This window comes from Nymphalis io, chromosome 9 (genome assembly GCF_905147045.1).
Source record: "Nymphalis io chromosome 9, ilAglIoxx1.1, whole genome shotgun sequence".
NCBI lineage: Eukaryota > Metazoa > Arthropoda > Insecta > Lepidoptera > Nymphalidae > Nymphalis > Nymphalis io.
Genome location: NC_065896.1, coordinates 7,058,677 through 7,071,357, shown reverse-complemented (window position 1 = coordinate 7,071,357; position 12,681 = coordinate 7,058,677).

Below are 12,681 nucleotides of genomic sequence, written 5' to 3'. Positions count from 1 at the left end.
TTGTTCCTTATTATTAATTTCATTTTGGAGGTTTATCATAGATAATTGGCAGTTTTTTACATCGGAATATAATGCATCACACTTTTTTATCCCATTCTCGGCTGTTTCTAGTCTCTTAAGAATCGCATCATGAGTATCACTTAAAAATTTCACAGAGTTTTGGAGTGACAAAATTTCCTTTTTAACATCCTCAAGGACATTTTGAAATCCAGAAAAAGCCTCTTTAAACTCAGATTTAATAATATTTCGAATTTCATCTCTTGATATTTGTAGCGCAGTGAGATTTACCTTATGTGTATTTTTTTCAGAAGACGTACTCTTATCAGTTTTTTGCTTGGACCGCTTTGTGACATTGCGAATTGGGGTATCAGATTTGTTGTCCCGAGAATTATTTGAGGTACACGATGAACACCGCCAGGAGATTCTAAGATCATCGTCCGGTTTTAGTTCTTGATCTTTTAGCTGTAGCATACAAGCTACATGGAATTCCCTATCGCAAGATGTACATACAATAGGATCTTCAGCATCTTTTATTGATTTGCTACAGCAGGCGAACTCCATATTATTACTTCGCAACCAAAAAAAAAAAAATGTAACGATGCGCACAAGTGAGATTTGAACCTGTATCGACTGCGTATGCGGTGCGTTCGAAACCTCTGTTCCAACAACTGTTTAAGTTGACCGGGCAAAAATAGTTATCAGTTTTGTACGTTGTTTATGTGTGGTCAATGACCTATCGGTTGCGGTATGTTTTTTCAATATGAAGCTCATTAACGTCTTGACGCACGAAGTAGATCACGATGCACTTGTCCAACGTTAAACATATGTAAATCACTTTTATATTTGCAAAGTTATTGTTGAAAACTATTATATTTTGGCACTGAAATTGTTATAAGTTTACTTATTCTTTTAAACGAAGATATACTACGTATTTAGATCTTAATTTTCGAGAAAACTGTTAGCAAAATCACTGATTTTTACAATAATATTAAAGCACCAATAGTTAATACGTCTTGTCGCTATGTAAATGTATCAATGTATAGAAGCCAAAGTTGAGATTGACTTTACTAATATATTTAAAAAAAACATAGATTATAAAATAAAGAAAACAATAATTACGAAAATAAACCCGTATTACATTAAACTTTTATATAATTAGTTTTATAGTGTAATAATGAAAAATAAAAAAGTTTAGTAATCTACGGGTCACGTAGCTGTGTATAAGTCCTGGCTCCTGGTTTGTATAACTATATAGATATACCTCAAGCTGTCTGGACGGTTCTACGAACAAGTTTTACCTTAGTTTTTAGTGTGTTTGTCGGATTGCCTTCTCATTGAACAAAGTGGAAGAAAAAAGAGATTGCACCTATCTATAATGACCATTAATATAGCCACGGTGACTTAAATTTGGTTCAGAAAACAAATATATACAAAGCTCAGAAATTGAGCGACATACCGAATCTAACAAGACATTTAATTCTGATTGATTTTTCTTTACCTTATTAACTTACATTTAAAAATTAATTATTCAACATATTCATACAACTACAACATGAATAGTTCTAGCAGCCACTCACCAATTAAGTTAAAAAGTATATTCGGATATAAAGATTTTGAATTTGTACTCTAATCACTTATCCCCGCGGGTCAATCACTTTAACTGCCAGCTAGTCGTAGTATATCAACTCTAACGGCGTATGCGAAGCGAATGCATATATCTCTTTCTAGCTCTTCTAAATAATGATGCTTTTCAGTAAAAGCAAAACTTAAAACTGTGAACTACTCCGTTACTTCTACTAGTTCTCAACATTGCTACGATGTTTTTAAGTGCAGCGATAAACAAGCATAAAGTACGCAGAATGAATTTGCAGACAATAAATAATGTTCTTATGAAATGATTATTTTATCAAAGAATATCTTAAGAACACCTGAATCCTGGAGTTTGGGTTCAAACCCGGGCAATCGCCATTTAATTTTAAATTTCATAATTTAATTCGTAGTTAAGAGACTCCGTGATCCCTACAAAAGCGTTGTAAAAAAAACGCTCGCTAATATAAAACCGCCATTTTGTTGGTAGATAAAAAGGTAACGAACATAATTCATTATTGGCCCGACTTGTGAACGGTTGATTTTGTTCAATTTGTTATTTGGAATTAAGAGCAATTGAGTGACTAATTTACGTCAATTTGAATTATTGGTGTTCTGTTTTTAAAAAGACCAATTCGAGGTTTTTTGAAATGTTTCACTTCTAGATGCTAAACATATATAAATCATCATCTCTCATCATCATCATCTCTATCATATTAGCCTAAAACGGTTAATAGTTGTGTACCCTGCTGGACAAACGATAGCCTGTTTTGCGCTACCCGCATCCAGCGGCTCCCGCAACCCTTACAATGTCGTATATAAATAATCAGAGACAAAACAGTTCAGTAGTTGCCAACCAATTTTCTTTCATATTTTTTTTTTGGTTGGTAGCAATAACGAGCATCAGTGTTACCAATAAAGAAAACTTTGAAAATAAAAAACACTTGTTTATAAGTGCGCATCTCGTGCTCGCCAGTGGCGGAAAACATCGTTAGCACAATTACAGGTTGTATTTGTCAAGCACAGCGTGGTGGAATAAGCTCCAAACCTTCTCCAAAAAAAATTTTAGCCTTATTTTTTAAACTAAATTAATTTATTTATTTACATAATATTCAAATTAGATACTATTCAGGTAGTAAAACAGTAACATTATATCACAATGTTACTGGCCGTCATGGTCATTAATTTGGTTTAAGTAAGACGACACTAATCCAGGTCAGTAATCCGATCGTTCGTAATTAAAACTAATAATGGAATATTGTATGGGTAAAACACCGTCTAGCTAAATGGATTTTGTATAAGATCAGTGAACGGCTACCGGTTCAAATGCTTAAAATCGATTGCCCTGTTTCTCTAGAATATGCCTCGAAACATTACAAGAGAAGCTGTGGTTTATCCAAGCGTAACCAGATACAATCAGCATAAGAGGTAAGGCATTAACTAAACAGTATCTAAAATCATAATCCGATTCCCATTGTTTTTATTATATGCATCCTATACATATATTTCTTATCACAGTAAATATTTTTTACAATGTAATTTATAACGATACTAATCTGTACATCTGATTAGATAACACATTTATTCTAACGCCACCACTAATAGTATGTACTATTGCTGTATTTAAAGGGTAAGTTAACCAATTCAATACAACGGACGTAGCATCTTACGAGTTCAGCGTATTTGTAACGATTTATGTCTTTACTCCCCATTTACTACCCATTTGTCTGTATTGTAACTGTACTGTATTTTTTTGTAAATTGTGTGCAAAAAAGACTTAATAAATAAAATAATCACTGGCACAAAATAAACACCAGATAATAAACAGTAACAGCCTGTTAATGTCCCACTGCTGGGCTAAGGCCTCCTCTCCCTTTTTGGGGAGAAGGTTTTGGAGCTTATTCCACCACGCTGCTCCAATGCGGGTTGGTAGAATACACATGTGGCAGAATTTCAATGAAATTAGACAGATGCAGGTTTCCTCACGATGTTTTCCTTCACCGTCAAGCACAAGATGAATTATAAACACAAATTAAGCACATGAAAATTCAGTGGTGCTTGCCCGGGTTTTAACCCACAATCATCGGATAAGATTCACGCGTTCTAACCACTAGGCCATCTCGGCTTTTTAATAAAATAAAGATAATAAACGAAAAAGATGTATTTTTTGTGATGTAGGTAATTGATTAAAAACTTCGATGTATGTTTGAGTTTGGTTTTTAATAAACCAAATTAAAATACCAGCGTATGATCAATAACAAAACTACAAAGCATTCGTAATTCGTCACTAGTCTAAATCGTAGCTTTACGTAATTGAAATTCACGAAACGCGCTATTTTTCATTCACAGTCGTGGCTTGATCGAGTTTTTCTGTGAAATTTTTCAAACATCTAATCTGTTTTCGAACTTTGCTTTCCTCTGCAATACAAACTGGATTACTATTTTTAATCAGAACTGATGAGTTTTTGTCGTGATAATCTATTTTGAGCGTCTCCATCACTTTCTGCATATCGATTTTTTATTTCTTTTCGAAAAGTATATTTATTGATTTGTCTTATTCAGTATAATTGTAGTCATAAAATTCAATTGAAACATTTATGGCCTTACTTATAAACATTTCTCTTTCCGTCAGCATTGATTTGATCTTCAAAGAAGAACAAGACACAGCATTGTTTAACTAATCACCCCGTAAAGCTATCAAATAATATCTTATTAAACAATCAGATTGAATCATTTTCAAATTTATGTTTTATTTTATTTCATAATTGATTGGCCAACATTTTAACATAAAATTTGAAAAACATTCAAAAACAAGATAAAAAGAGTTTCTGGTGAAGGGTTTGAGTTAATTAATTAGCAAAGCGAGTTTTCGCTTCAAAAATCTACTAATTGGTAACCGCATTTACTAAAAGAAATATATTTTAAGCGCTACTCCGCTTGTTTTATAAATTGCTACAAGTATCTCTTATCTCTTTCATTAATTTCAGATTATTTATTAACGGATAAATAACGGATAGGCACTGTAGCTGATCAGCGGGCCCAGTGATTAGACGTGATACGTGAAACTTAATTGAATATTGTGGGTTCAAATTCGAGCAAGCACCACTGTATTTTCTTGCGCTTAATTTATTTTTATCAATTCAGAGAAATATAACATCGTAAAGAAATTAGCATGTGCCGAATGAGTATCCAAACCTTTTCGAAAAAGGAGAGGCCTTAATCCAGCAATGAGTCATTAACAAGCTGTTATGATTTTACAAATTTCACTTCGTTAATAAATTACATCCAAGGTTAAAAATACAATTTATATAAATAATTATAAAAGTTATAGCAGCTTCTATAATTGCTAAAACATTAAGCCATAAAGCATCTGTATAAATAAAAATATAATCAAAATATGATTTCATTATGGATTTGTTATAACTTTAACATACATATTACGTATTGTATAAATTTCGATTATTGTATTTTTTATTACAATGCTTAAAGTGCTCAGAACGCATAGAAGTGAATTTGTACTCTGTTAACACTGAATGTCTCTTTCAAGCAAAACAAACATTGCTATTATGCCGCTTAGCACGAAATTTTATATTGACTGCTGTCCTATGTTAATATAACAAGACTATACCAACAATAAGCTTATGTATACGAACACAGTAAAATATTCCAATACAATAGTTTTTACAGAACATGCATAGTAACAGCCTGAGAATGTCCCACTGCTGGGCTAAGGCCCACTCTCCCTTTTTGAGGAGAAGGTTTTTGGAGCTTATTCTACCACGCTGCTCCACGGTGGAATACACATGTGGCAGAATTTCATTGAAATTAGACACATGCAGGTTTTCTCACGATGTTTTTTTTCACCGTCAAGCACGAGATGAATTATAAACGTACATACATATCATAATGTATTTTTTCAGGCTAAGTATTCAAGCTAAGCTAAGGCTGGACACGTACCTGTAACTTTGTGTTGCCGTGGTATGATTTGAATGGTGAGTAGACCAGACCCGTGTAATTATAAGCCTAAGCATCACGATGTTGGTAACACATTTTGTATAGCGCATAGCTTAACACTTATATTTTAATCAGCTAATATTAATAATAATAATGAATGTGATAATTTTAATAAGAAATTTTCTAATATAGTAAAACTTTAACACGCACAACAGGCAGTAGTTGCGTTAGCTCGATCAACCTTGAAAACAACAACAATACTAAACGTGATTATTGCAATGTAACGGCACGATACGTGATGGGTGGGTGGTACTTAGTCCAGCCCAGGCACAAAGCCCTACCAAAAAAATAATAAGAGTAAAATAATAATATTAAAATAAAACTTCATCGATTCGGTGGTTACTAAAACAACTTTCATAAACAAACATGTAAACATTTGTTTAAATCCAAGACAAGCAAAAAAATATAACAGCAGCAGAGCATCTGCCGCCCTTGTCTTCCACTCAGCTCTCTGATTACAAACAGCCTGACATTAATTATATTTTTGGTAAAGAAGAGTCTGAAGTAAATAACGCGGCTCCGTTTTTGGAGGAAATAAATGTTTGTAATAACTCTGCGGTAGGCGCTCGTACCTTTTCTGCTTGTTGCCTCTAGTTATGATATTTTATGATTTATCTCTTAACCAAGCCAACAAAAATGAGTTTATTAAAGTTCCTTTTTGTTTGCGTAACTCTAATAACGCAACAATATATATTCGACAACTTGTATATAATACTTTATTACTTTTAACGGTTGTGTATAAATAAACAGATTACACAGTTAAGAGATTCGTTTATTCCAAAAACAGCGACGTTAAAAAAAGATGCGCGCTAATTTCAAACCGCCATTTTTTTATTTATTTTTTATAGAATAGGAAGGCGGACGGACGAGCATATGGGCCACCTGACGGTAAGTGGTCACCAACGCCCTAAGACATTGGCATTGTAAGAAATGTCAACCATCGCTTACATATCAAATGCGCCACCAACCTTGGGAACTAAGATTTTATGTCCATTGTGCCTGTAATAACACTGACTCACTCACCCTTCAAACCGGAACACAACAATATCAAGTACTGCTGTTTTGCGGTAGAATATCTGATGAGTGGGTGGTACCTACCCAGACGAACTTGTACAAAGCTCTATCGCCAGTAAATCAGTTGTGTTATTTAAATTTTTAAAAATGCACATAACAACCTGTTTTGCAATTCCTATAAAATAATATGCCACGGCACGTTCGATTTTTTTTCAAATACAATTTTCTCTATCTTGCATTCCTACAGCTTAATTTATTAATGATATTAGTATTAATTATTGTTTTATTGATATGCATGTGTTATTTACAAAAAAAAACATATTTTACGAGTGAGATATGATGTTAGTTTTTACAGAATAGCACTGCTGGCCTAGATGTACATGTTCTTATTTACATAAATATGTCGTAAACTTAGATAACGTTTCAAAGCGCTAAATATATTGCTGCACATTCGTCATGCCTACACCTAACACTATTAGCGATAAGGTCTTCAAACATCAGATACACATAAGATATGATATGTCTATGTATATATGTATTTGTTATAATTATGAGTTTCAGGCAATGTAAACTTGAGTAAACTTAAATGTGAGCTTGAAATATACCTCAAATCCAATCAATTATCACTCCTACTAAAGATCACTTATTCTATCTATATTTCTATATATATATTAGTTATACATAATATTCAATCTATTTTAGATGATTCAAATGTTTTTTTAAGGAAATTGATATGTGTAGGCACACTAAATTTTGTTTTCCTCTTTATAGGCCAGCGTTTGACCGTTAACTTGTCTGATGTTAAGCATTGACACGGTCTAGGATGTAGCACGCTTGCCTAGAAGAAACCTGTTTACTCTGGATTTGAAGACACCAACGTTGTACCTATCAGAAAATACATACAATATTATATAGACAGAAAATTATATTTAAAATATATTCTTAATGTAATTCTAAGAATAATTAATTAAACAACGGCCTTGAGGCCTGAAAGGAAATGTAATTTAATATTATTCTTCCTGTTTTCATGTTATTTATTGCCTCTTTAATAAGTCTACACGAGTGCCCAAAAATAGGTGTGTAATATTTTCAGACGTCGGTTATATATGTAAGTATATTTATTACAACAAAATTAGAGCCGTGATGGCTCAGTGGTTAGAAGGTGAGAATCTTAATAGATGATGTCGAGTTCTAACCCGGGCAAGCACCACTGAATTTTCATGTGCTTAATTTATGTATATAATTTCTATTATGCTCGTCGATAAAGTAAAGCATCGTGAACTTGCATGTGGCAGATGACAATCTGCCGCTTGTATCCACCAACCCACATTAGAGCATCAGGATGGAGTATGCTCTAAACCTCTTCATAAAAAGTAACAGAGGCTTTAGCCCAGCAGTGGGACATTTACTGTTACTTTATTACTTTTAAATGCCCGAACAGACTTGAGTATAAGGGAATATCATTAGAATTCTTACATCCTACCCAGTATTTCTGCTGGGAATAAGTAAAATCAAGTTTGGTTCAATAACCAAACAGCTATCTATCGGAAACGTCAAGCGGTTCATAGCTGCTTGGATGCGGCCGTTGCCATGGTGATGTTGGATAGTTTGAGTGACAGTTTAAAAAACAGAGAAAAAGAAGTTTGGAAAATTGGATCTGGAAGATCGACGTGGGTTGGGGCAGTGAAAGGAGAGCGCGCGGTCGTGTAGAATAACACCACGTGGCATCGAACTCACTCGTTTTCGATCCGATTCATTCCGTTAAGTTAATTTGCAATCTGTGTACGTTGTCGATTAAACAGACTATTATGTTTAGTGCCAAGAGTGTTATTTTGTATGTTTACCATGTTCGACCAATCGGATAACGAGTCTCTATTTGTCTAAATTTTTCCACCAATGAGCACCCGCCATTTTTCAATGGGTTCGATCAGATTGTTTTTTTTTAAATTCATAAAAAAAATGTTTAGCCTCTTCGGGAGCTTTATATTATAGTTATAATAAACATACTAGCTAGCGTTTTTTTAAAATTAATATAATAGATGTTTATAGCACCCCTAATACTTCAAGGCACTAGTTTTTACTGCTTAAACATAAAAATAAACAGCTGGGCCACAAATTATGTTAACTCGTAAACGGCAACGCAAATCAATATTACAAGGGAAACACAAAGTTTTATGTACTGTAATTTATTGCTGTACGTATATTATTTTATTACGTGGACTACATTTTGTATGAAAATATAGTATCTGCATGTATATAAAATTTATAGCAGAATATTATAAGATGCTTGATTTTATTATATAAGTAACTGAGTCTCGTAATTTCACCCGCTTTAAATTTAGACTATTGACGTGACAAGCATGAATTTCATGTTTATCTTATAAGATACAGCAGAAACGTTATTTTCACATTTTTCATAAAAGAAAATGCGTTTCTATTATTATTTCGTAGCCTAAAATAATATATTAAACAAAGCACATTATGCTATACAATATATTATATTATATATTATTTAGTATACTTTTAATTCACTGATAAATATCTGATTCACAAGCGTGATTACAAAAATCGTGTAAAATGGCTGAGCATAAACGCTCTCAAAGAAGACGGTTATAAAATCTTGTAATAGTTATTCTTTAATAATGTTCAAACACACCAAAGATATATTAGAATTTTTTATGTGATCATGCATCTGAAATTGTCTGATCACCTGAAATTGTCAACAAAAATTGTTATAATATTGGGTAATTGTTGGTGATTTTCCGAAGAATATTTATGATATCATCATAGAAATTGACAACAATTTTTATTATCTTAGCTAATTAAGCGATATTTCTATCTATATTAGTACAAGAATTTTATTTTATCGCATTTTAACACAATTTTTGCGTCCGTGCCATTTTAAGAAATTTTTTTATTCGTTCCGGTAATGGAATAATATTATGTACAAATATATGATTATTCTTGTCTAATTTACTTTCCATCTCAGTATGAAAACAGCGTATATATTTATCTACAGAACGTTTTTAATCTTATTTATTTTGTTTATTTATTTTATAAGAATGGGAAAGCGAAGAAAGTGTATAGCTTTACCTTAACAATCTGCAAGTAACGACGTCACGATCATCGTTATTCTTCAACAAGTTAGATATCAGCTATCCCGACATCTAAGAACTTCGGTAATTTCGGAAATGGCTTCAACAAACACGCACGACTTGAAACTTTGGTAAAGTTTCCGCGAATGGTCTTTTAATAGCGTCTTCGATATTGATAGGAAATGTTAAGGGTGTGAGTGCCGTCATTTGAATTCTTCGAACTTCTAAGATATAAATTTACCGTTTTGAGATAGTATTACAAAAGTAGTATTTATTATTATTATTAATTTGATAGAAACCTACTTTTTCATATGTAGCTTATACCTTAGTTTTTATTGAGTATATATGATGTTCGATTATATTGTAAATATGACATAATATGTCTATTGTAATAATTTATAAAAAAAAAATTGCTGTAATACTATTTGCGCCGATTGCAACGTTCATGTAATAATAAATATATAATAATAAATAATTATACTAATTATATGAAAGCGCCAAATCAATCGAATGATACGGTATTTCTTTAAAAATATTGCAATCGAATAGATATTTATTTTTAAGATTATATTATAGTTACAAACATAATAAAAAATAACAAAATTATGCTTTATATAATCCTATTGCGAAATCTTTCTGTAACTAGCAAATTGAACTTAAGTCTTAACCCGATTATGAGTTGAAGTGTATTGCGCGAGACGTTAATTCAGTAAATCTGTAACAAGTTAAAGGGATTGTTAACAAAATAAATAAAAGTTTACAGATAATTCAAAATTTTCATATATTTCATATATTTTTTATAACGTACATTAACGTTATAAAAAATATATGACTTAAATGATTTTAATTAACATCACACACGTTTTCACCGGCATTTTTAAACACAATAACAATTTACAATATAATTTGAAATGTTTTATTTAATTAATAATTTATTTCATAAAATAAAAATATTTGCTGCTATTTTTAAAAGAACGCAAGCGTCATTTTCCAAAACAAACTTATAATACCTTATTTAGGTATTACATACCTAAATAAGGTATTTAAAACAAAAGCATATTATGTTCTTAGTTAATGGTATTATATAATTTTTATTTATACCTGATGATGACAATTATATGTGGTCACCATCGCCCATACACTAATACTTTAAAAAATATAAACCACTTTCACTACTAAACACTTCTACCATCAATGCTCTGCTTCTACGGGATCTAAAATGTTATATTCCTCGAAAATGTAATTCCATTAGCTCGCCCACCAATCAAGCTGGAACCCACTAGTAAGTAAAGTATTACTTACTAGTGGGTTGGTGGGAGTGGTGGTGGTAGTTTGCCGGCAAATGTGTGGTACCCACCCAGACTGGCACAGTTCTACCACCAGTAGATTACTTAAAACAACAAATAACCTTGTAACGCAAAGACCAATTTTATTTAATACATATTTCAATTTTTCAATTGTGGTATCTCGTTCTATACAAAATGCAATACATTTGGAAGCAATAGTGAATTAATATTGCGACGACATTTATCACTTAATCTTCATTTAATTTATTTTCTCTATCCAGAACTTTGTCACGCTCATGAACTATGAACTCGTTTACGAGCATTATATAGCGTTTACACAATACTTCTAATATGAGCTTTAGATAATATTATCTTATAAAATGACGATTCAAAAATGTAAGAACATATTTGAATAAAGTATATATATGATTATCATATGATACTAAAATTGTAGTCATATAAAGTAATATATATTTTAAAGCCTGACTAGCTATGATATCACAGCATGACGTCAGCTCAGTGTACAAACTCTCAGTAATGGGAACATGTACAGTCTTATCTCTTAAATATTTTAGAAAGGATCTCTTCAGATCTTTTCGTTTGAGATTAACTCGAATATGGAGGAACGAGGTCTATTTAAAATGTAAATTAATAATAAAAAATGTAAATAAACATTTACGAGACATTATGTAAATTTATAATGTGAATTTCCTTGCTTTTAATAATTATGTTACATATATTTCTGAGAAAGGTACTGGTATCTTTGATGAAATAATAAACTTAAGGATACCGAAAAAATATTGGTCGTTTGTACATATAAATACATTCTTACTACTACGTAAGATCGTTGCTACGATTGGGGTTCAGCCGACATTATCTCACCCAGCGACCAGGAGAGAAGGGCAAACCTAAAAGCCGGTCTCCTCAGTGCCGTCTAAAACTCGACACGAGATGTCAGCACCTAACACGCCTTAGACGTCTATTCGCAGTAAGAGGTCATATCCAATCTCGCGTCTCAGTGTTTGCCGCTCCAACTTCCACGTGGTACCAAACAGTAATATTTCAATCAAACGGCGTAGTTGCCCGTCTACCTGCCTTATATAAAATTTAAAAGTCGTCAATAACAATAATGGCACTACGTAAATACACGAAGACCCGTTACAAAATCCACTTATAATATTAATAGAAAATATAATACTTAAAGAACTAAATCATCTGCAAGAATCTTAGGCTTAATTAAGTCCTGAGCTAAGACTTTCCTGACGTGTATTTCTTAAGACAATTAACTCCGTAGTAAAGTAATTGTTAAGGAAGTTTTCCGTACTACTTAACACAACCCTGTTACTGTTTCGCGTGCTTCGTATCTATTAAGTATTTTTACGGCTTATAATATTGTTCATTAGTGTCTTACAAGCTTTTCTAAATTACTTAACCCTAAAATATATGTATAATAAAATAAAGGCTATATGAATAGTGGTCCAATACGGAATTGTAGGTAGAAATGAGGCAGAATCTCATCAGACACACGTAGGCTTCCTTACGATATTTTCATCGTGTCAAGATTAAGCACATGAAAAGCACATTAAAATCAGTAATGATTTGATGGTTTTGATCGAAAGATTCACGTATTCTAGACAATATTTGGCATATTGGCTAGAACACGTATACTCTTTAATATAAAAATT